A 26,362-nucleotide genomic window follows, 5' to 3' on the forward strand; every position below is an offset into this window, starting at 1 on the left:
GTCCTAACATCTGGCCGGGGCTCGGCTGGGGCCTGAGGCGCGCGGCGAGGTGAGCCTTGGGCCTGGAACTGTGCTGGCTCTCACAACAAGGGGTCTGTAGTTCTCATTGCTTTTAAACCAACTCCAGTAAGTGGTTTATAGAGTAGAAGCCTCAGGTGGGTAAGGTTTATCTCTCACCCCCATGTCTGGTTTTCACCCGTGGTGGGTTAATTCACGCCTCTGTCAGGTTCTAGTCATCTCGGGTTCGTGCTAACGAAAGGGCTTCCGAGCAGAGCTGCTCCTAGGCTTCGCCGTACTACCCACACTATATTAGGCTTCCTTAAAAAGTTCTCAGAAGGAAGGCTACGTTAATGTAACTTCTGCTGAAGAATCTGAATTGATGCGCTTTGTCATTCAGATTAATTACAAATCCTCGAACATTTAAGAAACACCATAAACCCAGCTCATAGGTATGTCCACTGCTTGAAACACTACCCCACTGCTCGCTTAGTTTTTACCTTTCTCTTTCTTTTTTTATTTTATACTCTTTAGTCATAGTGTATTTAAGCACGTATATTTTCATGTGTCTTTCCCCTACTAAGTAAACTCCCTAAAGCACAATCTAGGGTTCATTCACCTTTATAATTTTTTCATCATGGATGGCACAATGATTTTTGTTAGACAAATGAGGGAATTGGCCTATTTTCATTTTTTTGTCAAACGATATCGGTTCTGCCATCGTTACCTTTTAATGCAAATCCCATAATTTGATTTTAATGAATATATAGCATACCTGTTGTTTGCTCTCAAGAATATAATTGGGTAAGATCAACTTTGTTAACTGTGATATAAGGTGAAATTTTATATGTTATAAAGTTGAAAAAGGAGGCAGCAATGGTATCTTTTTGGGAGAATCAGGGAGGCTTCCTGGAAGAGAATGTGGTGGTCCTTAGTGAATGAGTAGATGTAAGTAATCAAAAAAGTGCAGTACTAGCACCAAAACCGACAGACAGTGAAAGAGTGTTATAAAGACCATAAACATACTCAAGTAATATAAGAATTCCTTAGATAGTAAAGGTGGCATCATAAATCAGTGGGGAAAAGAAAACTTATTCAATTTATAAGTGAAGGAGACATGATTATGGGGGAAAAAAGACTTTTGCCCTGTATCCTGCAACAAAAAATAATTACATGTGTAAAAAACAAAACATAAAACTGACACAGCCGTGTAAAGCAACTATACTCCACTTAAAAAAATAGAGAAGAAAAATAAAAGTCTAACAGAATAAATTACTGTGTAAACTCAAAAAAACAAAAAACCATAAACAAACTAGAAAGAAATACAAGTGAAAATTTAATTGATCTAGAAATAGAGAAGAACCTAATTACAAAAGAATTAGAAGAAATTACAAAGGAAGAGATTGGCTTGACTGTAAAAATTTCAAAAAATCGCAATACCAACCTGGGGGGAAAATATTTGTAATGTATGTCAGATAAAGGTTTGATGTGCTTAACATGTCAAGATCTAGGAATCATAGAAATGCAGATTAAACTATTGTATTTTTCACCTCTCAGATTTTTTAAAAAAATTTTTTAAGTGCTGGTAAACATGCAGTGGCTCTGTTCTTATACACTGCAGATGGGCGTGTAATTTGGTATGACCTTCCTGGAAAACATTTGGCAATGTATATTAAGGTTAAATGAGAGTATATGCACAGTGTCTAAAGTAGATGCTTAATAAATATTAGTAATGCTTATTATTGTTACTATTATTGTTATTTTTATCATTATCATCATCATACCTTTTCATCAGCAGAGCACCTAGAGTAATAAATACCTTGAATTTATCATCTTTTATAATAGCCAGTTATTCTACCAGCAAAACAAGTTTATTTGGGAATAGCCAGAGGAATTGCAATTCAGGTTATGGGAACTGTGGTGGACCACAGGCAAATCCAGAGAACATGGAAGGGGAGCTTGCTTTTATAGGGAAAAGGGGGGCCTTGGTAGGGGCTATCATAACTAAAGAGTTCACCGGAGGAAGCTGGCAGTCCAAAGTATAGAGGCTTCTCATTGGTCGGGGTGCTACAGTCTCTGATTGGCTGGGCTGTGGTTGGCCAGAAAGATGGTTTTCTTCTTCCTTCTGGCTAGTAAAGTAGGGAGTACCTTCCTGTGGGAGAGATGTAGGGGTATGTCTCTTCGAATTTGGAGTAATTGATGATGCACGGCTGTGAGAGCTCTCCCTACAGGTGTGTCCTGACTCCAGTTTTAGCTGATGTTCTTTAATTCCACAGGCTTAATGGATGTTTGTGAAATATTTGATTGGCTGATTCTCCTTGTCTCATAGGAATTTTATAGGAAAAAGATACTGAGTTAACGACATGATAAACTGTTAAAACGTTGATGTTACAAAGATAGAAGTTACCTTAAACGGTCATCTCGTTCAAAAAAAAAATGGTCATCTGGTTCAGCCCATTAGCAGGACATTTTGGACAGTAGCAATAAATGTTTGCCAATGATGATATATTGACTCCATATCAAATAACCCCAAAACTTAGTGACTTAAAACAATAAAAGTCAAATATTCCCTCTCACAATTTCTGTGAGTCAGGAATTCAAGAGTGGCTCAACTGGGCATTTCTGTTTCAGTGTTTCATAAGGTTGCAGTCAGATGTTGGCTAGGGCTGTGGGCATCTGAAGACTTGTTTGAAGCTGGAGAGCCTGCTTTCAAGGTGGCTCTCTTACATGTCCAGTGGATTGGCACAGGCTGTTGGCCACATGGGCCTCTCCCTGGGATGGCTTGAGTGTCCTCCTCACAGCATGGCTACTGGCTTATCCTGGAGCACGTGATCAATCTGATCGACCAGAGCAGAGGCTGCAACGCTTTTTACGACATAACCTTGGAAGTCATACATCACCTCAGCCATATTCAGGACCATCCTTGATTGACTTCGGGCAGACTAGGGAAAGACATGAAGGTTAGGAAGTAAGGTTCAGTGGCGGCTACCCTGGAAGCTAGCTACCACAGACGATGATGACATTTCCAGCATGGAGTATTATCTGTCTTCTTAAAAATATCTAAGGATGGAAGCTCTTAACTGCTCCATTAGTAATATTGCTCAAGAAGTTGTTTCTTAACATCAGCCCTAATCTCTCCTGTTAAGTCTAGAAAAGACCATTGATTTGATACTGCTCTTTACAGAGTCTTTGAAAATATCCCTAGTGACAATGCCAGTGACAAAACCATTTTAGTGATAACAACCGATTTAGGAGGCAAAATGATATTAAAAACAGGCAAAGCATTTATTCATTCATTTATTCAAACATCCATTTTTTCATTCTTTTGATAAACAGTTGACTAAATTTTGTGTGGTTGAAATACACATAAAACAAAATATACCAAAAATAATTTTACAATTTAATGATTATTCCAGTTAATTCCTACCCCAGTTTTTAAGTATTTGGGCTTACTTCCTTTTTGCTTATCTGTTTTCTTCACATTATACTAACATAATAATAAAACTGTCATTGATTTAGCACTTACTATATGCCAGGTGCTTTACATATCACTAATCTTTCAACTCATCTTCAAGGCACGTGTAGCTATCACCATTTGATTATGGAGAAGTTAAGTAATTTGTTCAAAGTACGCACAGCCAGTAACTCGCAGGGTGAGATGCAAACCAAGATCTGTGTCTCTTTTCTCCACAAACTTGGCTGCTGTTAGTGAGTTATCCCCAGATACATATGTCTCCCACCATATACATATGCCTCCCATCTAAGAGGTAAGAGACTTCCACATTGTTATTCAGGCATTTTCAAATTGTTTCTGCAGTTATCTCCCTTTTTATATGGACAATATGGTTGAAAAGTATGATTTTGGTGAGAGGTCTCTTTTAGCTTACGAAGAGGAATCAGATATATGATATGGAACAACCTCTTTCATTTTCTCTTTGGATTATTTACTAAAAGATACCATACAGTTAGCAATACATTATGTAGCTCTTTAGCACCTTTCAACTAAATTACTTTCCCTGTTGTATATTTTAAAAGTCTGACCACCACCACCGCCAACAACCCTTTTTTGTACACTTAATTAACTCTTCCCATTTTGTTTTTCTACACATGTAAATAAAATGTGATTTTGAAATCACAAGTAGAAGATTATACAGGGTAGTGAGTTGAGGAACGAATCCAAACTTAGAGAAAGAATATTTTAGATCTATTCTCTAAATAACCATTGCCTAATATTGGTATAGAGCTGCATTGTCCAATATGGTAGCCACTAGCAATATGTGGCTATTTACATTTGAATGAATTGGAACTAAATAAAATTTAAAATTTGGCTTTTCATTTGCTCTACTACATTTCCAGTGCTTAGCGGCCACCTGTGCCTAGTGGCTACCATATTGGGCAGCACAGACACTGACCGTGCGGCATACAGAATCTTAGTTCCCTGACCAGGGATCGAACCCATGGCCCCTGCGTTGGGAGCGTGGGGTGTTAACCACTGGACTGCCAGGGAAGTCCCTGAAATTTCTGCTATTACATAAAGTTCTGTTGGACATGCCAGAAAGAAACAATGTCATAAGAAAGAATTTCACAGATTAAAACACAGATTTAAAAAAAAATAAGCCAGGGACTTCCCTGGTGGTCCAACGGTTAAAACTCCAAGCTCCCAGTGCAGGGGGCCCGGGTTTCGATCCCTGATCAGCGAACTAGATCCTGCATGCCCCAACTAAGGATCCCACGTGCTGCAACTAAAGATCCCGCACACTGCAACGAAGATCCTGCACGCGGCAACAAAGATCCCACGTGCTGCAACTAAGACCCAGTGCAGCCAAATAATAAGCCAAAAGGAACAGCAAGTTCTGTTATTATTTTAATCCTATTTCATACGTTCTTCTTGACAATATCCATATTTATGTTTTCTCTTTAAAATGTTACACGAACACGTATATATATATATATATATATATAAATACAAAATAATTATAGCTAATTTTTTTGAGTGTTTAATAAGTTCTAGGAACTGTGCTAACTGCCTTCTATGAATTAACTCATTTAATGCTTAGAACAATGTTATATTCATTATGGAAAATTTGGAAAATATTTTTAAAAAGAGAAAACCAACCTTAATCCCCAGACCCAGAGATAATCACTGTTGACATTTCTGGTGGACACTGCGGTGTGCTGCCCAGATCTCAAGATACAGCTGCCAAGAATGTTGGCTGCTGATGACTCACAGTTGAATTCTTCTCCAAAATTGCCTCTGTGAAGGAAACTGCCTCACGCTAGGTTATATCCCCTCCCTGAGGACAGTCCAAATGCCATGACTGATCACTTGTGGAGGTACAAGGCACAGTCCCTCAGTTGGGACAGTCTGGGACATTCAGCTTCAGAACTTCCAATGGAACCAATTAAAGCCTCTGTGGCATCTGCCCTGCAGTTCACCTTCTCCCTCTGCCCAGTCCTGCCTGCGCAACAGGTGCTGCTCCTCAGAGCAGTCTCCACTAAGCCAGCTGCAAGCAAATGTCTGCCTCAGAGTCTGTTTCCTGGAAAACCCAACCTAAGTCAACATTTTCAGAGTATAAGTTCCAGTTTTTTTCTTTTTGCATATATCTATTTAACTTTTAAAAATCTATCTAGGGCTTGCCTGGTGGCGCAGTGGTTAAGAATCTGCCTGCCAATGCAGGCGACACGGGTTCAAGCCCTGGTCCGGGAAGATCCCACATGCCACAGAGCAACTAAGGCCATGTGCCACAACTGCTGAGCCTGTGCTCTAGAGCCCACGAGCCACAACTACTGAACCTGTATGCCAGAACTACTGAAGCCCGCGCGCCTAGAGCCCATGCTCCGCAACAAGAGAACCCACCGCAATGAGAAGCCCGTGCACCGCAATGAAGAGTAGCCCCCACCCGCCGCAACTAGAGAAAGCCCGCGTGCAGCAAGGTAGACCCAACCCAGCCATAAATAAATAAATAAATAAATTTATTTTAAAAAATCTATCTAAACTTAGGTCACCCCAACAAATTTGATGTTTTCTCATCTGTTGTTTTATATGTTAATTTTTTAGTTGATAACATTTTATGAATAATTTTGCATGATGCCACTAAGTATTTTTCTGTACCACAGTTTTTAACAGCTACCTGGGATTCATATGGCACGTTACACTTAGTCAGTCTTGCATTCTTGAATATTTTGGTGTTTCCTGGTTTTCACTGTGGCAAACCCTAAAACTTGGCAGACCAACACTCATTGCCAACTTCCCTCTCACTTGCCTGCTTCTGGGGTGGGAATACCAAATATTCCCATGTATTTTGTTTTCCTAGCCTTGCTTACACCTGGGAGTGGTGTAAGTTTCAGCCTTCGAGAAGTAAGCTGAAGATTTCTGAGGTTGAGGGGGAAGTTCCAGGAAACCTTTTGCCTTCCAAATAAAATGGCACAGCCAGAACTGGTATCATCTCTTCTCTGTTCTCTCTACTTTGTAAAGAGTAGGATGTCTGGAGCTGTGGTAGCCATCTTTCATCCGTGGGCGAAAAGTCAAGAAAATGAACGACTTTTAGCCTTGAGATCACTGAACATTTAAACCAGTGCCAGCAGCTACCTATCTCTGGATTTCTTGTTATGATAAGGAAAAAAACTATTTTTTTAACCTACTTATGTTTGGGTTTTCTGTTACTTACAGCTGAAATCATTTATAAATGTCACTATCCCTGATACTCATGATTAAAGGTAATGCAGTGATAAACACTTGAATGTAGACACTTGAATGTAGGCACTTGTAGCAACAACTTAACAGAAAAGTCAGGGAAGAAGAGAATTAGGATCTTTCATTTCCAGTGTTTCTTCTTCTTGACCTTATGCAGCTCTCTCCTTAACCATCCCATTTTCCTTTTCTTGTGGGGACCAGAAAAATAATGCACATAAGGCTTCCTAAAGTCTTCCAAAAGGCAGTAGTAGTTAGAAAAGGAAATAGACCTTTTATAAATTAGAATCGTATCTCTTCAAATAGGATATTTTAGCAAACGCAGCATGCCTTGGAGTTCATACCCACTAATACAGAATCAGCAAGGATTTTTTGGAGCAAGTACTGTGTGAACTGGGTTGTATTTTAGACTAAGTCATGCATTAACTCTCTATGTATTCTACTGGAAATCATTAAGGTCTCTGGGGTTGGGATATTTTATCCCCTCAGGATAAACAGAGAGAATCAAAGAAGATGAACTGAACTACTGTTTGAAGTAAAAGGAGCAGCGCTAAATTACAAAACAGATGTGAAAATTGTGTTTGATTTCAGCTTTCTAGTGGCAGGCACTTGACAGTGGAAAACCTGAATCTGGTGAGTCTACCTCCATGACTCCCATACCCAGTCTTGAGGCTCTTTCTAATTTGGCAGCCCCAGAAACCTTAGGTTGGCTTGTTCTGGTTCAAAGTAAAGCATGGGGATACTTTTCAATATCATAACGAATCAGAGTATCTAAGACCTGAAGTGTCCAAGATAGGGATGCTCTGGCTTGTTCCCACTGGTGTCTTTAGGATGGAAGATGGCTCCAGATCTGGCCAGACTGCCAGCAAGTTGCTCCAGACTAGACTTCCATTCATGAGCATGGCCTAAAACTGGACTGGCAGAAGCAACAGAGAGAAAAAGCAACCCAAGGAAATCATGTGTCTGATAAGGGGATAATATTCAGAATGTGTAAGGAACTCTTACAATTCAACAGCAACAACAAATAGAATCCAATTTAAAAATGGGCAAGGAAGATATACAAATGGCCAAAAAGCATATAAAAAGATGCTCACCATCACTAATGATTAGGAAAATGCAAACCAAGACCACAGTGACATATCACTCACGCTCATTAGAATGGCTACCATCAAAAAAACAAAACAGAAAATCACAAGTGTTGGTGAGGATGTGGAGAAATTGGAACCCTTGTCCCCTGTTGGTAGGAACATAAAATGGTGCAGCCCCTATGGAAAACAGTGTGGTGGTTCCTCAAAAAACTAAAAACAGAAATACCGTATGATCCAGTAATCCCCCTTCTAGGTATATATCCAAAAGAAAGGATCTCAAAGAGATATTTACACACCCATGTTCATAACAGCGTTATTCACAATAGCCAAAAGGTGGAAGCAACCCGAGTGTCCATAAACAGATGAATGGATAAAGAAAATGTGTTATATTCATAAAATGGAATATTTTTCAGCCTTAAAAAGGAAGGGAGGAAGGGAATCCTGTCACATGCTACAACATGGATTATGAGGACATTATGCTACATAAAATAAGCCAGTTAGGAAAAGACAAATACTGTATGATTCCACTTATGTGAGGTATCTAGAGTAGTCAAACTTATAGAGACAAAAAGTAGAATGGTGGTTGCCAGTGACCAGGAGAGGGGAATGGGGGATTATTATTTAAGGAGTATAGAATTTCAGTTTTGCAAAATGAAAATGTTCTGGAGGTCGTTGCACAATAATGGGAACGTACTTAACACTTAGGAGGGGCAGGGGAAAGAAGAAGAGATCAATATCAAAGTGTCCCACAGTGCTTAAAATACCTGTTTACTACCTTAGCCCATTATTTGCTGACCCCTGCAAATAATATTATTCATGGCACATTTTGCATTTTTGTATTCTTTTGGTGTCAAACAATAGGAACCATTCACATCATTTTAAGCAAGAAGGGATTTAATTCGGGGAATCAGGAGCTTACAAAGTTATTGGAAAGGCTGAAGGGATAAAGTGGGGCCTCCAGGAATGATTACTAGGACAAGACTGCTGGGCTGGTTTACCAGGGAAGCTGCTACCTCTGCAATAATCAGAGAGACGGGGAATCAGGGGACTCCATTGGAACTGTTGAGTTCAAAGACATCCCACTGTAGCTGTTAATCCAAGGATCAGGAAGCCACTGCTGCTCCTGTGACTACCTCTCAACGCCTGTGGAGTTAGTACCTAGACACTGAAATAATGTAGCAGAAAAGCCCAACGTGTTCACAGCTGGGTTCGCCAGCAGAAACAAAGCAGGTGGCTTCAGCCTGTGATCCACCTTCTAACTGGCAGAAGCAGAACCCTAACTGCAGGGAGATGGGAGAGGTGTGGTTTTTCCTCCTTTAACACCTGCAGTGTAAGAAGGCACACTAGAGGTTTGGCATGGATCCTGGGGACCCACCTGGATTGTAGCTTTAGGCACTTTCCAACTCTTCTCATCTTTGGCCAGCTCCTTATTCCTTTATTTGAGAAACCTTCTCTGAGACTCCCTTCTCTGCCTCCACTCTTACTGAATAGGATGCCCTTTTGTGAGCTTTCACAGCTCTTAACTCTAGCTTTGCGATGTGTATATCACTCCATATCGTAACAGCCTGGTTTCTTCCTCCACTAGGTTACAAGCTCCTTGAAAACAGAAACTTGGTGTATATTTGTGGAGAATAGTAAGCAGTTTCTATATTGTAATATCCCAAATAGCATTTCTTTTCCTATTTTCTTTGCTCCATACTTTTGTGTACTGATATCTGTATATAGTAAAAGCTAAAAAAATGTTAACTTTCTGGCTTTCTTTTTGGCAGAGCAAAGAGAAGTTCCACCGATACTCTGTATGTGTGTATCTTTGTCTCTCTGTATACCTATATAGGTTAATAAATGGAACAGCTAATGTTTGAACATACTCAAGTGAGAAGTATATATAATCCTCATAACCATCCTATTAGGTAGATATTATTTTTATTCCCATTCTATAGATGAAGAAGCTAGGGTTTGGAGAAGATAAGTAGCTCATCTACAGTTACACAATAAGTGGTAGAACTGCAACCCTCCAGTTCCAATACCAAAATTTGTACTAAAAAACTTTATTTTATTGAAGTATAGTTGATTTACAATGTTGTGTTAATTTCTACTGTACAGCAAAGTGATTAAGTTATACATATACATTCTTTTTCATATTCTTTTTCATTATGGTTTATCACAGGATACTGAATATAGTTTCCTGTGCTACACAGTAGGACCTTGTTGTTTATTCATTCTGTATATACTAGTTTGCATCTGCTAATCCTAAACTCCCAATCCATCCCTCCCCCATCCCCCTCCCCCTTGGCAACCACAAGTCTTTTCTCTATGTTTGTGAGTCTGTTTTTGTTTCGTAGATAAGTTCATTTGTATCGTATTTTAGATTCCACATGTAAGTGATATCATATGGTATTTGTCTCTCTTTTTCTGACTTACTTCATTTAGTATGATAATCTCTGGGTCCATCCATGTTGCTGCACATGGCATTATTTCATTCTTTTTTTATGACTGAGTAGTATTCCACAGTATATATGTACCACATCTTCTTTATCTATTCATCTGTCAGTGGATACTTAGGTTGCTTCCATGTCTTGGCTATTGTAAATAGTGCTGTAATGAACATTGGGGTGCACGTATCTTTTTGAATTATAGTTTTCTCTGGATATATGCCCAGGAATGGGATTGCAGGATCATATGGCAACTCTATTTTTAGTTTTTTGAGGAACCTCCATACTGTTTTCCACAGTGGCTGCACCAATTTACATTCCCACCAACAGGAGGGTTCTCTTGTCTCCACACCCTCTCCAGCATTTGTTATTTGTAGACTTTTTAAATGATAGCCATTCTGACTGGTGTGAGATGATACCTCATTGTAGTTTTGATTTGCATTTCTGTAATAATTAGCCATGTTGAGCATCTTTTCATGTGCCTCTTGGCCATCTATATGTCTTCTTTGGAGAAATATCTATTTAGGTCTTCTGCCCACAAAATTTGTACTCTTAACCATTATAATTGTGATGATGATTATGATAATGATGACAGCTGATGGTTCCACACATTGTGCTAGGCATTTTGCATTTATAATCTCAAGCTGTATATTTCCTTGCATAGAATTGATGCTTAATAGTTGTTACAGTGTGGTAAAGTAGACAAAGCTCTTGATATCTGTGGTCTCTTACTGGCTCTGCCACTAATGCACTGTGTGGCCTCAGGTAAACTCCTCACCCTTCTGGGCTCCAGTTTTCTCCTCTGCATATCAGTGAATAATCTTTAAAATACTTCTAGTTCTAAAATTCCAGAACTCTGTGAATAAATTCTACTTTGTTTTTCATTCAATAATTATTACTTCTGTATACTGAAACTTTTCTCACCCTCTGAATTCTAAGCTCCTATGGGATTTCAATTTTGTTTTATTGTTTTCGCACATCTTCCATGGTACCTAGTCCAGGGGTGTATATATAGATACATAGATTGAGATCTTTCTAAGGGGAAATATCCATCTTCACAGGAGGCTATACTTACTGTCATATGTTACTTTCTTTTGGGGATGACATTCAAATGTAATTGAGGGCTGCCTCCGAGAAATCAGTACTCCGCACTTCCGGAAACATTTCTGTAGTCAAAGATAAGATTCTTATCCTTAAAGCAGAGCTGTGGTCATTGCCCAAGCGTCTACTCCTGTGACTGAATGTGAAAAGGTTTCTTTTATGAAAATTGTGTTGCATGCATATAAAAGGGTCTTGGCCTGTGGATAATGCCAGATACAGTAGGGAGTTTTCTACAGGGGACCAGTTTTTATTCTGCTCCCTATGTATCTCTTATAGGGAAATCAGAAAATCACAAATCATTCCATAGTTTTTCTCAATCTTTGAGGAATCACTTTTTTAGAAAATGAATTTTAAAAAGAAAAAAAAGGAACTAAAATTCTATGTAAACATATGAATGACCTATGCACAATGCAAAATGTTTCTGACATTTTGACTTTACATCTGTAGTTCAGTCTCAAGAAAAAAGTTACCATGAGTACAGATTAAACGGGAGAATTAAGCCAAAGAGTGTGTAAGCAGGGAAAGAAAATAAGTAACTTTTTAAAAATAGTTATATTTAGCTGCTATTTTACATTCTAGGGGAACAGCAAAATTCACCTCTGGGGTAAATGGAGATTTTGTTTGAGGAGAGAAAAAAAAAAAGATGGGCCTTTGGGGATTGTGAGTTAGTCTATATGGGGGACGGTTTGACTATGAGAATTACATTGCTTGGAGTAATAAAATTACAGCGATTTGGACCTGCAGAACTCAGAAAAGAGATGAAGGAGAAGGAAATCTGAGTAAAATGGCAGCAGGCAGAGCCTGAGAGGAAAATATAGTGAGAAATTCCCTGTGTTGAAAATGGCCATAGAACTTTTGGGTACTTATATTTCCTATCCTGTGATACAGAATACTACTTACTCTTATAATTCCCAGACTTTCAGTAAAAGTCTTTTATAAAGAACCACTTGGATGTAATGGTGCTTGGGGGATAAATGAGGAGGGGACGGTGGTCACAGCTAGGATGAGGTGGGGCAAAGAGCAGACAGCAGCCACTGAAAAGCAGGAATTTAGAGATGATCAAGAATTCCTTCTTAGAGTTGGATAAAATATGGTATAAATAATGCTATACTAAACATCTTTCGTTATTATTGAAAAAAAAAAAAGAATTCCTTCTGAACCTTGGGGTATCTTTGAGAAATCATACCTGTGAATTAGAGTCAGGTAAACTTAGAAGCCTGGAACACTTGAGGTTATTCCACACTACACATGAAGGGTTAAAGCCTGATCCCCAAGCAACAGGGAAACCCCCAAATTGTGCAGGGTCAGCATGGATGGGTCGACATGCTCTTTAAGGACTTGAATACAGAGAATTCATAGAGAAAATTGGAGACGGATATTAAGAACCACTCATCTCACTGGAGAAACTGCATATTTAAAACCAATAACAACAACAAAACAGAACTCCGTAACCTGTTCGTATGTGGATCTGTGCATTTCTTAGTAACTGTCACCATGGTAGCAAGGCAGTTTGACAGGGTGCCGCCTTAGCACAGTCCATACAGAGGAGTACTGTCTTATACCTTCTTTATTTGTGTTGATCCTATATCGCTGACTGTTACCCTCTGACACTTCTCTGCCTAGTAGCATCATGCACGGTGCTAGGAATATATTAGGTACTAAAACATACATACTGATTGACTGAATTGAATAAATGTTATTTCTGCTATGTCTTCCTTTCTAAGCTGTAGAGTCACCCAGCAGAAATTTGGTTTAAAAAATGACCCCTGGGAATTCCCTGTGGGTCCAGTGGTTAGGACTCTGCGCTTTCACTGCCGGGTTCAGTCCCTGGTCGGGGAACTTAGATCCCATAAGCCACGCGACAGAGCCAAAAAGAAAAAAGACTCATATAATGATCTAGGGGATCAAAGCTAGGCCATTTTCCTGACTGGGCTGGCCCAACATGGATTTCAGGTTGAGGGGGTGAAAGGACAGAGATTAGGTACTCTGAGACACTGTCTTATTAGAAGACTAACATGTAAGTGGCAAGTAGACTAGTAAATTAACTTTCATCAGTGAGGCCACTCAAGGCCCAGAGGCTTTTTTTTTTTTTTTTAATGGCTGTGTTGGGTCTTCATCTCTGTGCGAGGGCTTTCTCCAGTTGTGGCAAGCGGGGGCCACTCTTCATCGCGGTGCGCAGGCCTCTCACTATCGCGGCCTCTCTTGTTGCGGAGCACAGGCTCCAGACGCGCAGGCTCAGTAGTTGTGGCTCACGGGCCCAGTTGCTCTGCGGCATGTGGGATCTTCCCAGGCCAGGGCCCGAACCCGTGTCCCCTGCATTGGCAGGCAGACTCTCAACCACTGCGCCACCAGGGAAGCCCCCAGAGGCTTTTTGTAAAGACTTGCAGTGCTGTTTTCTGCCTGGATGCAAAGACAAGCTTGGCAGCAGTTCCTCAAGTGAGTAATGTCAGGTCTGAGTTAAAGCCGTGAGGACAGGGAGTTCCACAGATTTGAACTTCAAACTGAGAAAGCTTTTTAGGCCCCTCCCCCCACCTTATATTCAATTAACACTCAGCCTGGGAAGCCTCCTTATTATAACGCCTTGAGTGAATGATAATCTTTTATCATAGCCTTTTCGTGAATACATTCTTACATTTCAGTTTAATTGTCATCTATATAATTGCTCTGCATTTCAATGACTTTCATTTCTATTTTTAATGTTTTGTTATTTCACATTTCTTTTTTAAAAGGTTTAAACGTAGGCATGGCCTCTTTATTTTAATAGCCAGGGTGCCCAAATTCGCCACTGTAAAATCTGGGTCCCTGTAGTTTCAACAAATCTCCAGCGTGTGCCACCTCCAGATTATAGATTGATATTCCAATCATGTTCAAGGCTGAAAACAGCTGCAAGAATTTGTCCTTAGAATTCTTTAGCTGTACCTTGATAAATCCCAAATTTGGCCAGTCTGGTGGATCAGCTACTGGGACGTGGTTATCATCATGATATCACCCCACTGGGACAAACTGAGTGGGACCAGCCTCTTATGGAACAAGCTGCAGAGGTCACTGTTCCCAGAGAGGAACAGGTTAAATCCTTCCAACCCTGCTAAGGAATTTGACCTAGTTCCTTGAAATTAGAGTGTAACTGGAAAGTATAATTGGTTGCAAATGTGTTTCTTTCTTCCTCAAAATTACTTTTGAACCCCTGTGAGACAGCGATCGCATGGACTCAGGTCACGGCCGTTAATAAGCTTGACTAATTCAATACGAAATTTAGGGAGCAGACAAATAGTGTGACTTCATTTTATGAAAAGAATGTTTAGGCCTCTAGTTGTGAACGTCTGTGGAGATACATACAGCTGATGTGGTTATAGTACTCACGTCTCCTATCTATTTTTTTGCTGCTGTGTTCAGCACAATGGCAGGCACGGGGGCTCAGTGAATGTTGAATGAGTGAGGGAATGAATTTGAAAAGCTCCTCACAATCTGACTCCTACCTAACTGTCCAGTTGTGGTATTTCCTACTGCCCCCTCCCCAAAACATATAGTTTACACTTTGGCAAAATAGCTGTTGAGTTTCCTAAAAATCTCTCCTGCTTTCCCACTTCTGTACCTTTGCTGTTACTGTACCCACTACCTGGAATGCTCGTCTCTCATATCTCAGACTATGAAAAAGTTGCTGTTTTCCAAGCCTCATCTCAAATGCTACTTCCTTCATGAAAATTTTACTGATTATCTCAATAACATACAAGCCTTTTTGCCTTGTAACTCTCATAAAACTCTGTACCTCCTGTTCATTTATTATCAACTACTTTATCATATAATTATTTCTGTAGTTAACTTATTATAAGCTTGCTGTATAGTAAGCTTCTTGAAGATAGGCACACTGAGTCTTATTAATCTTTACAGTGACGAGCACATAGTTGATACTCAATAATTAGTTGTTGAAATAATTATGGTATTCAATTTTACTAATGCTGTACTATGAACCCCAGCAAATATTTTTTATCATTTTTCTTAATAAAATATAAATGTTCTCATAAATCGACACTATTTAAACTCCCAAATAGATTGGAGTTGTATCTTTGTCAACATTTTCTTTTTAGTTAATTCTAGGAGGTTGGAACACTCATTAAGACAAAGGGATTCTCCCTTTGTGTTTTAAATGATCATGGACTTGTTTGGGTCTTTTAGTGCCATCGTTAAAATTCAGATCTTGTGTTCCTCGGAGAAGGTCGTTTGAGTATTTTTTCGTAAGTATTTATGTATCATTAAATTCTTAACTCCTCTGATCATTCATTCCTGTCGTTCTCACCCACGTTACTAAAAGGTGGCATTTCCATCCATTTATCCATTTACATGTAAGGCTAAGGTCTTCATGGAGACCCTTGGGGCTGTGCTTTCTGCATATTATTAAACATTTTTTTCTACAAATGACCTCTTCTTGACACTTCATGATAAAACCAAAGATTCTCTTCCAATTTTTAAAAATTAGCTATCACCACATGCAAAGCCTAAAGAGAGAGGAGATGAGGCACAAATTATCTATGAATTAAGGCTGGAAGTGAACTGAGAAGCTTCCCTCTTAAAAGCAAAAACACTGCTATGGGCTTTATTTCCTAAAACTTCTAGTCCTCCTGAGGAAGGTATGTAATATCTCATTCAGGAGATTCTAAGGATTTAAGACAAAAGGTATAAAGTGGTGGACAAAACTGTCCTTTTCAAAATTTGGGATGGTCTTTATTCTGACCAGTGTATGGGTAGCAGTCCTGGATTACAACTTTCCAAGTATCCTAAAAGGATTATTCCCAAAATAAATGCTCCTTCAGTCAAATCCTCACCAGTTTTTATTTTGAATAAAATTCTCTTTTTACCACGCTCCTTCTCTTGCTTATAATGGTGACTCTGACTGTGTCCTCTCTTTAACACTCTCTCCCCATCTCCTTTCCTACTCATATTTATGTCCTTGTTTTCATTCTCTTTATTCTAATTTATATCATAATATTGATCATAAAATACTTTTACATTTTTAAGGTAATTTCATAGTCTTCCTGTCTTAATAGATGTTTTTCAAAACATCTATTTCTTATTGAAAACATCTGTTGAGCATCTATGATCAGCCAGATCCTGGGCTAGGTAAGGAGATATAGTCATAAACAAATCATATAAGGCCCTGACTTCATGGAGCTTATAGTCTACTGGAGGTAGTCTTGCCTTGGCCAAGACTGATTACAAGAAGAAAAATTTAGGTTAAATTTTACTGTCACCCCCTTGCATTACCTCTCCAAAGAGGCAATGAGATAAAGCTTTTTTTTTTTTTTTTTTTAAATTTATTTTTGGCTGCATTGGGTCTTCGTTGTTGTGCTGCACGGGCTTTCTCGTTGCGGAGCATGGGCTCTAGGCACGCGGGCTTCAGTAGTTGTGGCACACGGGCTTATTGCTCCGCGGCATGTGGGATCTTCCCGGACCAGGGCTCGAACCTATGTCGCCTGCATTGGCAGGTGGATTCTTAACCACTGCGCTACCAGGGAAGTCCCCAAAGCTTTGTTTTTTAATCATGGGAAGTGAGGAATCTAAGGTAACCAGCCAGATGGTCTAGAAGAAGAAAGATGGACAAAATGATTGCTTGCCTGGGAAGCTTGGCTGGGACAAACTGAAGGTCCTTGCAGCCTGGTGGCTCTGCAAGACCTCAATGCTGGAAACTACTGTGAGTCTGAGTATATCTAAGTATGGGGGCTGAATTCCTGGCTTTAATTACAAACAGGAATTCATCATTGCTTAGATCGTACATCTATGAGACGTACAGATCCCCTCACCAGCAAGACCCAAGAACAAAGGCCTGTCTGACTACAGTTATCTTGCAGCTCTTCTAAATTGAATTTTCCAGATTTAAATAGCTGAATCTACTAGTAAGCTTCTGAAAGGAGCCAGTTCATTTGGTGTCTACAGCAGAAGCTGGCAAACTGCCACCTGCGTGACCAGTTAGCCTGCAGCCCGTTATTTATTTTTTAAAAGCTTTATTGAGATATAATTCACATACCATACAGTTACCCTTTTAAAGTGTACAGTTCAATGGTTGTTTGGTATATTTATTGAGTTGTGCTATCATCACCCCAATCACTTGTATAACATTTTCATCACACCCCCCAAAAAACCGTCACTCATGAGCAAGTTAATTCCCCTGTCCCCAAAGCCCACCCAGCCCTAGGTAACCACTAATCTACTTTTTGTCTATAGATCTGCCTATTCTGGACATTTCTTATAAGTGGAATCATACAGTAGGTGGTCTTTTGTGACTGGCTTCCTTCACTTAGCATATTTTCAGGATTTATCCAGGTTGAGCACAGTAACACTTCATTCTTTTTTACTGCCAAATGATCCATTGTATCAGTGTTTCCACATTTTGGTTATGATGAATAATGCTGCCATGAGCATTTGTGTATTATGTTTTGTGTGGACATATATTTTCATTTCTCTTGGGTATATACCTAGGAGTGGAATTGCTGGATCATGTGTAACTCTATGCTTAGCCATTTGAGAAACTGCCAAAGTGTTTTCCAAGGCTACTGTGACATTTTACATTCCCACAGTAATGTAAGAGGGTTCCAATTTCTCTATGTTCTTGCCAACACTTGTTATTATTTGTCTTTTTGATTACAGCCATCAGGGGATGAGGAATGGTATCTCATTATGGTTTTGTTTTGCATTTCTATAATCTGCAGCCTATTTTTATACAGCCTGAAAACTAAGAATGGTTTTTACGTTTTTAATGTTGAAAAATTCAAAAGAAGGGTACTTATCTGAAATTTCAATTTCAGGGTCTATAAATAAAGTTTTAGGGGAACACAGCCACACCCATTCATTATGTATTGTCTGTGGCTGCTTTTCTCCCTACAACAGAGTTGAATAGTTGCAACAGAGACTGTATGGCCTGCAAGGCCTAAAATATTTACTATCTGGCCATTTACAGGAAAAGTTTAGCAAACCCTTGTCTATAATATAGTTGGATGAGACTGCAAAGGATCTAGGGTAGGAAGGAGGAAATATGACTACCCAGTAGAAATGGACTTTTTTATTTTTTATTTTTTTTATTTTTGGCTGCACTGGGTCTTCACTGCTGCACACGGGCTTTCTCTAGTTGCGGCGAGCGGGGGCTACTGTTCGTTGCAATGCGTGGGCTTCTCATTGCAGTGGCTTCTCTTGTTGTGGAGCATGGGCTCTAGGTGCACGGGCTCCCCTAGTCGTGGCACGCGGGCTCAGTAGTTGTGGCTCACGGGCTTTAGAGCGCAGGCTCAGTAGTTGTGGCGCATGGGCTTAGTTGCTCCGCGGCATGTGGGATCTTCCCGGACCAGGGCTCGAACCTATGTCCCCTGCATTGGCAGGTGGATTCTTAACCACTGTGCCACCAGGGAAGTCCTAGAAATGGATTTTTTAAAAATAAAAACAGGATGCAAGTGGGCAGAACAAGGGAGCAAATCAGCATGTTATGGAGCTTAGGGAGACTACAATATTGTCACTCGAATCATTATTATAAGATCCTTCCAAATCTGGGCTCTCCCCTTCTTGCAGTTCTCTCCCAGAGTTCTATTCCTGATCTACTGCTCTGATTATATATTGTTCATCAGAAACCTCCAGGGATTTCCCACACCCCCAGACCTCTTATTCAGGACCACTTAGCCAAGGTCCCGCATGATCTGCCACATCCTAATTTTCCGGTGCTCACCTTCTATCGAAGACACCTAGCCTGAATTTCAGGATTCTGTGCTTTCACTCATACTTTCTTTTCTGCTTGGAATGCTTTTCTCTTCTTCAAACCTTAGACACATTTTATTATTGTTATCATGAAATATTTCAAGCATACAGAGAAGAGCGTAATATAGGAATATCTGTGCACTCACCACCAAGCTTTGTAAAATCTTACCGTTTTGCCATGTTCTTTAGTTTGAAAAAAATATTACACGCTTAGATATTTTTAAGACCTCCTCAAATACAAAATCTTCTAAGTTAGGCCTCCTTGATGCACCCAAACAGAATTAAACTCTTCTTTCTGTGATTTCCTGTAACCCTTTCTTTATACCTCTATCATCTGACTTATTCTACCCTTGTAAAATATCTTAAGTATTCCTTACTATTATCATTCCCATAGAGTAGTACAGAGATGGTTTTAGATAGTCCAAGGAAAAGACATTTAAAAAAATTTTTTTAAGTCTTTACTGAGTTTGTTACAATATTGCTTCTGTTTTATGTTTTGGTTTTTGTGTTTTTTTTGGCCCCAAGGCATGTGGGATCTTAGCTCCCTGACCAGGGGTGGAACCCGTACCCCCTGCATTGGAAGGCAATGTCTTAACCACTGGACCACCAGGGAAGTCCCACAATTAAAATTGTTTTAATTGTGTTTATTTTAAAATGCACATTTTTAAGTGCACATTAGAAATATGTAAAAAAAAAAAGAAATATGTAAACACAAGTATTTTAAAATATATATCTGGAACATCAACTCCATGATTTCCCAAGATATTCTTTAAGACACGGCCAAAGTAGGTAGAGATACTAGAAAAGTATTGAATAAATAATGATGTTAGGAAAATATGGAGTAAATAAAAATACAGATGATATGGCAAAAATTTTGTAGGTTCTACTCAATTCAGCTTAGAGAATTGAGCTTATTAGAACAAGAACCCAGTTTTATTTATTTTTGTATACCCTAAGTATCCAACTAGCTCTGAATAGATGCTTATTGAGTTGAATTGATTTCTCTCTGGGACAGTGAGACCCTTGAAAATCATATGAAACCTCCTAAATGGCAGACCACATTTAAGACATTGTCCCCACATTGAGTGTCCCCGGCACATATGCCAGGGACAGGTGGTGCTTTTTACCCTCTCCCTTCCCTGTCCATTATGACAAGTTGCCCCAGTTGGGGCTTGGTAAATATGAAATAATGCTAATAATATTCATCATCTGAAGGAAAGAGGACTCAAAGCTGCTAGAATGCTCTCCTGAGTATCACTTCAACAGACCAATCTCAGCAAATATCTGTTTGTGGGACATTTTTAGAGAAATATTTCTCAGTCTCCTTAAAAATCATATTTTATGGCATCTTTTCATTATTATTAACACTGAACCATCTGAAGTCACATTGGCAACTGAATTTGGTCTTGAGACTTGGCAGCGAGGAATCATTTTGTTGTGTAGCAAGCCCAAAGCATGATATTAGCCAAATTATGTCATACAGTTACAAAACTGCTGTCCTGTCTTCCAGCTTTTCTGAGTAAATGTGGCCCTTTCAGAAGTTTCGCTCCTCCTAACCTAAAATCCTTATATGCTGTCAAATATCAGAGAATCCTCATTATGATGAAATCTTTCCCTTTATGTATTTCCTTTCTTATATAGCCTGTGTTTTGATGTGGTGTTTTGGGAATATGGGGAGTCAGGGGAATCCCTGAGGCCTCTTAGTCACAAAAGAAGATCAGAACATGTCAAAAGTTTGGTTTAACCCCCAAAGCTTGACTCAAATTGGACTAGATATGCTTCTCAAAGAAGCCTAAGAAGCTTCTGTAAGTGGCTTTAACTTTTGTTTCCTAACTCCCACTGCTAAGGCACAGGGCTTTCCTGATCTTAAAACTCCATGCTGGGACTGGTTTCTAAGCAGATATAACCTTATTACTTTATCATCCAAATGAGGACACTATTGAAAATAAAGCAGAGGGTGCTGGGGAAAAAAAGACATAAACCACCCAGGGAAATCGTGAGGACAAGTCACCGACATTTTGAGCCCCTTATCCTCTGTAGCAGAGCCTCTCAAATTGGGGTCTAGATTTCAGCTTGAAAGTCGGTGGGGTTTCTTAGGACATCTAAAGTTTTGTTTTCATTTCAACAAAATGCCCGTGTTTGCGTTGTCTGTGTTGATCCATTGTTGGTCCCTAAGTGGGAGAACTTTAATTGTCCTTGGCCAAAAAGAGAACAACAGCAGACTTCATACATAGTGACATGTTCAAGCTAAGGGACAGTCAGAGGTCAGCATGGCCTGTACATAAAGATGTGCAGTAGTTCTGAAAGAGAAGAGTGAAATGTGATAGCAGCATACTGAACTCAAGAGCCTGTGTGGTACATTCTACTGTCTTCATTTTGCTAGAGGAGATGGAGTTTGAGGAAAATATCACGCATTATGTTAATGATATTAATTTGCATTTAATTTTGTAAACTTTTAAATTGTATATTTCTGTTGATCTTATAAGAGCATATGGAGCTTTCTCACACCTAGATTTATGTTAGTACATATTAAAGACACCTGACAACGAGAATTAATTTAATTTTGAAGGTCAGCAGGAATTTTAGAAGTTTAAGAATCAATACTCCTAGAGCAAAGTTTTGCTTTTCTTTCTGTCTTCCTAGTCCAATTATGCCCCCTGGTGGTTATAGTTGCTACTAGAAGTAGAATACTTCCTTTATAAATGTGTCCTTTCCAAATTCATTTGTCGGTCAGCTGTGCAGAAGACAGAATAATTTCCCTGTAGCAACAGTGTTATAAATACTGGCCACTATTGCAGGGTAGCCCACAAAAACCCACAGTGGTCCTATGCCACTTGATCTACACCCTCTACCCTCCTCCACTGACCTCCTTGCTGGCAAAACATACAAATCACCATATCTATCATCACTGCCACCACCACTAAGTACTCTGTCCCCATCACCACCAAAAGTAGAAAGAGGAGGGAAGGGGGTTAGTGCCTTGATCAAATCCATCATCTTTATTTATAGGCGACAACTTACGCCCTGAAATCCTACACCCCTCCTGGGATCTTCAAGGGAGTGGACCACCTAGAAGGAAACTTAAAGGTTTCTTTGCCTCTCAGAGTCTTGGGGCAAATATTAATCTTACTTCCTTTTCTCTTGTCCCACCTGTAGCCCCTCTTAGTTCTCCAGGGTCAAAGTCACCTTCCAAGTAGAAGACAACAAGAAAGGAAAAGCAGACCAGAAAAATAATGGAAAGAAAACCCTTTGCCCCATGGTTTCTCCAAACCCAGAAGCCAGAACTTTCTCAGATATGTAATGAATACACCTTCAAAACCTTATCTCTTCTGAGCTTTGTACCTTTCCCTTTGTAACTAGGGACTGACTGGAAGGGGAAGGGTTGAGGGCAGAAGCAAGCTGAGTCTGCTTGGTGTTCATCATATACCATCAGCACTTAAGTGCTCAGCCGTTATTTGCACTGTGTGATTCCAGAGGCCCCTTCCCAGTAAGGGACAGTGACAGTGTGGACCCTGTTGTGTCTATACAGATATAAATCCCATTTTAAAGAGGCTGGGAGAACTCTGTAGAATGCTATCGAGTCCATTTAAAGTGACAAAAGGGAAAATTTATGTGATTTTAACAACGTAGAAAAAAGCTAGAAGAACATATAGACAAGTAAAATACTTGTGCTGGTTAAAGTGCCTGATTGTGGTGAATTATTTAATTTGGAATTACCTTAACATTGATATAATGTTGTAAAATTTTATTTAAAATAAATGAAAGTGTTCTTGTTTTATCTGTTGCTACATAATAAACCACTCCAAAACTTAGAGGCTTAAAACAACACTTTATTTCTTAAAAAGTCAAGCTCATAGAAACAGAGAATAGAAAGTAGTTGCCAGGGGCTGTGGGGTAGGGGAAGTAGGGAGAGGTTGGTACTTCTCCAAACTTTGAAGGGTACAGACTTTCAGTTATAAGGTGAATAAGGTCTGAGGATCTAATGTATAACATGGTGACCATAGTTGATAACACTGTATTATATAATTGAAATTTGCTCAGAGAGTCGAACTTAAATGGTTCCCCCCCTCCAAAAAAAAGATAAATATGTGATGTGAGGGATGGATTAACTTGAGGGGGGGGGGGAAATCCTTTCACAGAGTATAAGAATATCAAATCATCACGTTGTATACTTTAAATGTCTTACAATTTTATTTGTCAATTATACCTCGGTGATGCTGAAAAAAATCCAACCCTTTATTATATCTCACAATTCTATGGATTGGCTGGGCAGTTCTTCTACAGGTCTCACTTGGGGTCTTTCATGAGTCTGCTGTGATGTGGCAGCTGGAGCTGGTGCTCCTGTCTGCGGTCTCCTTCTGCATGTTTCTTTAGCACATCCTTCACCCAACACAGAAGAGGCACTTTGCGCCAGGCACTATTCCAGGCGTTGGGATATAGTACTCAATAAGACAAATGAGGGCCAGACCCTCATAGAGCTTACATTCTTAAATTGTTACATTGCAAAGAATGCATAACAAATACACTATAAGGTGATGTAGGTGGGTGGGAGGCTACTTGGGAGTGATCAGAGAAGCCCTCTTTGAAGTGACATTTGAAGATCTGGGGGAAAAGCATTTGCTAGTCAAATGTCCAGGGCATGAAGAACTTGGAGATTTGAAGGAAAACCACAAAGGCCGGTGTGTTTAGGGAGCAGCGAGTGAGAAGAGTGATTGGATTAGGTCACAGAGGTAGTCAGAGGCCAGGTCATGAAGGGCCCTGAAAGCCATGGTAAGGACTTTGGATTTCATCTTGGGTAATGGGAAGAAAAGGGAAGGTTTTAAGTCATCAGTTGTATTGATTTCCTTGTTCAAAAGAACAGTCCGCTCTCCTTTTTGAGAAACGATTGTAGGGGTCAAGGGTGAAAGCAGGGTGACTAAATAGTTTATTGTAGTAGGTGATGGAGGTTTGGACATGAGTAGTAGTAACTATGGGAAGTCAGTAGATTACTCATATATTTTGAAGGAATTTCCAATAAGCACTGTTGATGGATTGCGTTTGTAGAATGAAGAGAATGGAGAAAACACAGAGGTCTCCCAACTGTCTCTTTTGAGTGGTAGCGTGAGTGAAGTACACTTCACTGAGGAGGAGGAGACTGGTGGAAGAACAGATTTCTTTATTTTGGGGGAAGGCAAGGAAGAAAATTTTAAATTACATTTGAACATGTTTAATTATATTATGCCCACTCAATAATTTGTCATTGAACTATATGATTTAAGGTTCATCCAAATCTGTGCAAGAATAAGCCACGTTATAACAAAGTGCCATGCTATCTGGGAAATTAGAATTAATGATGTATATTTAAAGTATAAGTTCTTAAAGCAAGTTAGTGTTTCTGTTAGGATAATTGCTATCATTTATTGAGGGGTTTTTATTTATTTGAACCATATGAAATTACAGATATTAACAATTTTGAACTTGAAAATGGCAATGCCATATGGTTTGTCTCTATTTACTGGCCATAGAACTATTTATTTACATATAAATGAATGAATATTCACAAAAACCCTTAAGATAGGCTTTTCTTAACTTATGATTGATAAAATGGAAGTTCTGAGTTACATAACCTGCCAAAAGTCTGATGACAAGTAAGTAGGCAGGCAAGAATCAAAACAAGGTCTTTCTGACATAGCATCTGGACTCTTGGTCACAAAGTTACACCACCCAGATTCCCAGCCAGAGGCATGCTGCCTTCCCCTAAATGTGAAAAGCTTCAGATCCAAAAGACAGATATACAGACACAGAGTGCTTGGTCTGACGGGATGAAAAATTGCTGACTGTCTCCCTCCTATAGAGAGCCAAATCCAAGTGGACCTTACAAGTCAGTATTGCATTTTAGAAGTAAATACAATGAACAAAGAGAAATCAGACAGTGAGTTAACACTATTAAAGGTTGCTCAAAAATTCCCATCAAATTCATTTCTTCAAGAAATTTCCAGCTTCTCTTCCACATTTATCACCTAATGTCTCTACTATACAAAAACATTAAATATAAAACAAGTGATTCTAACCTCAGAGAAAATATAATGCCGCCGGCTGGAGCATATTACCAGTCAACAAGCTGTGACCACTTTTATCAGTTGCCTTATAGCACATTTAATACCATACTCTCAAGCATCTCTGTACGGTATGAAAAGTGGTACTACCAGTGAGTGAGAGTCAATATGGAAATAAGTAAAATATGTTATCAATTATAGGGACTTCAAGCTTTTCCCTCTTTACATAGTTTCTAGATTATCTATATTTCAGTAAAATGAAACTCTTCATATATTTATTCTAACAGTACCTGTGAATCAATTAGGAACTCTGTAAGGACAGAATGGCTATGTCTGTTTGATCAGTTAGTAATTAGCTATTTAAATCAAAGGTGAAAAAAAAGTTTACAGGACTGAAAAGATTTCTGTCCACTCGTGGGAAGAATATTTCCCACGTAGCTCTTGCATTGAGAATGTCAGTTAGAGTCAATGGTCCTTGTTGGTGAGCAGTAGAAATAGTCAATTAAATCACACTCCTGCTAATATAAAATTGAATTTTCAGTTTAATAATGAAATGAATCTGTTCTTCAGCGCTGTATGGATTAGGGGCTGAGTATAGTAGCTATTCCCCAAATTGGTCCAAAAAATAAGGGTAGTACTTATAAATCTCTAAGTTCTCAGCCAGCTTTGATAGTATTTTAATAATAATAAGTACTGCATCCTTACTACTTCCACATGCCATGCTATGTGCTTTATCAACATCTTTTCATTTAAATCTAACAACCCTATGGGATAGGTTATACCTTTGTTTTGACCAAAACTTAGAGATGTTAAGTAACTTCCCAAGGTCCAAAACTAGTGCAGAGTTGGAATTTAAACTCAGCCCTTTGACCTCAAAACCCATGTATATATAATGGTAGAGCTAATTACTATGGCTTCACTCTTAGTGGCAGTGGTCAATGGCAATCCTTGTATTATAAAGGTGGCCAGAGAGTCCAGAATCTTGAACCCAGCCTGAAAACTGGCTGTGTGTGCTGGTCCTTTTGGTGATCCTTTTTATTCTTCAAAAGTTACATATGTGATTTTCATATTCAAAGTTTTTCTACAATTAGTTTCCCTGAAAAATAATTATTTTGTGGTTTAAATCAATATTTAGTCAATCAAATGTGTCTGATCACTAATAGAGATGGATTATTTAGTAATTTTCTTGGCTTTGGCAATAATGCAAAAAACACATAGTAGGAAAGAATTGTGGCAGGATACCCCTTCAAAGTATTAATTTCTGGGTTTTCCCTCTTCTCCCAGACT

The 26,362-nt window shown here is 39.2% G+C and overlaps 1 protein-coding gene across 2 annotated transcripts in view; it reads left to right on the forward strand.

Moving 5' to 3' along the window:
* The window catches only part of XPOT (exportin for tRNA), a 148,094-nt gene that overhangs the window by 606 nt on the left and 121,126 nt on the right, over window positions 1-26,362 (forward strand). The window lies entirely within an intron of this gene.

The sequence above is a fragment of the Balaenoptera ricei genome, chromosome 10 (assembly GCF_028023285.1).
Source record: "Balaenoptera ricei isolate mBalRic1 chromosome 10, mBalRic1.hap2, whole genome shotgun sequence".
Taxonomy (NCBI): Eukaryota; Metazoa; Chordata; class Mammalia; order Artiodactyla; family Balaenopteridae; genus Balaenoptera; species Balaenoptera ricei.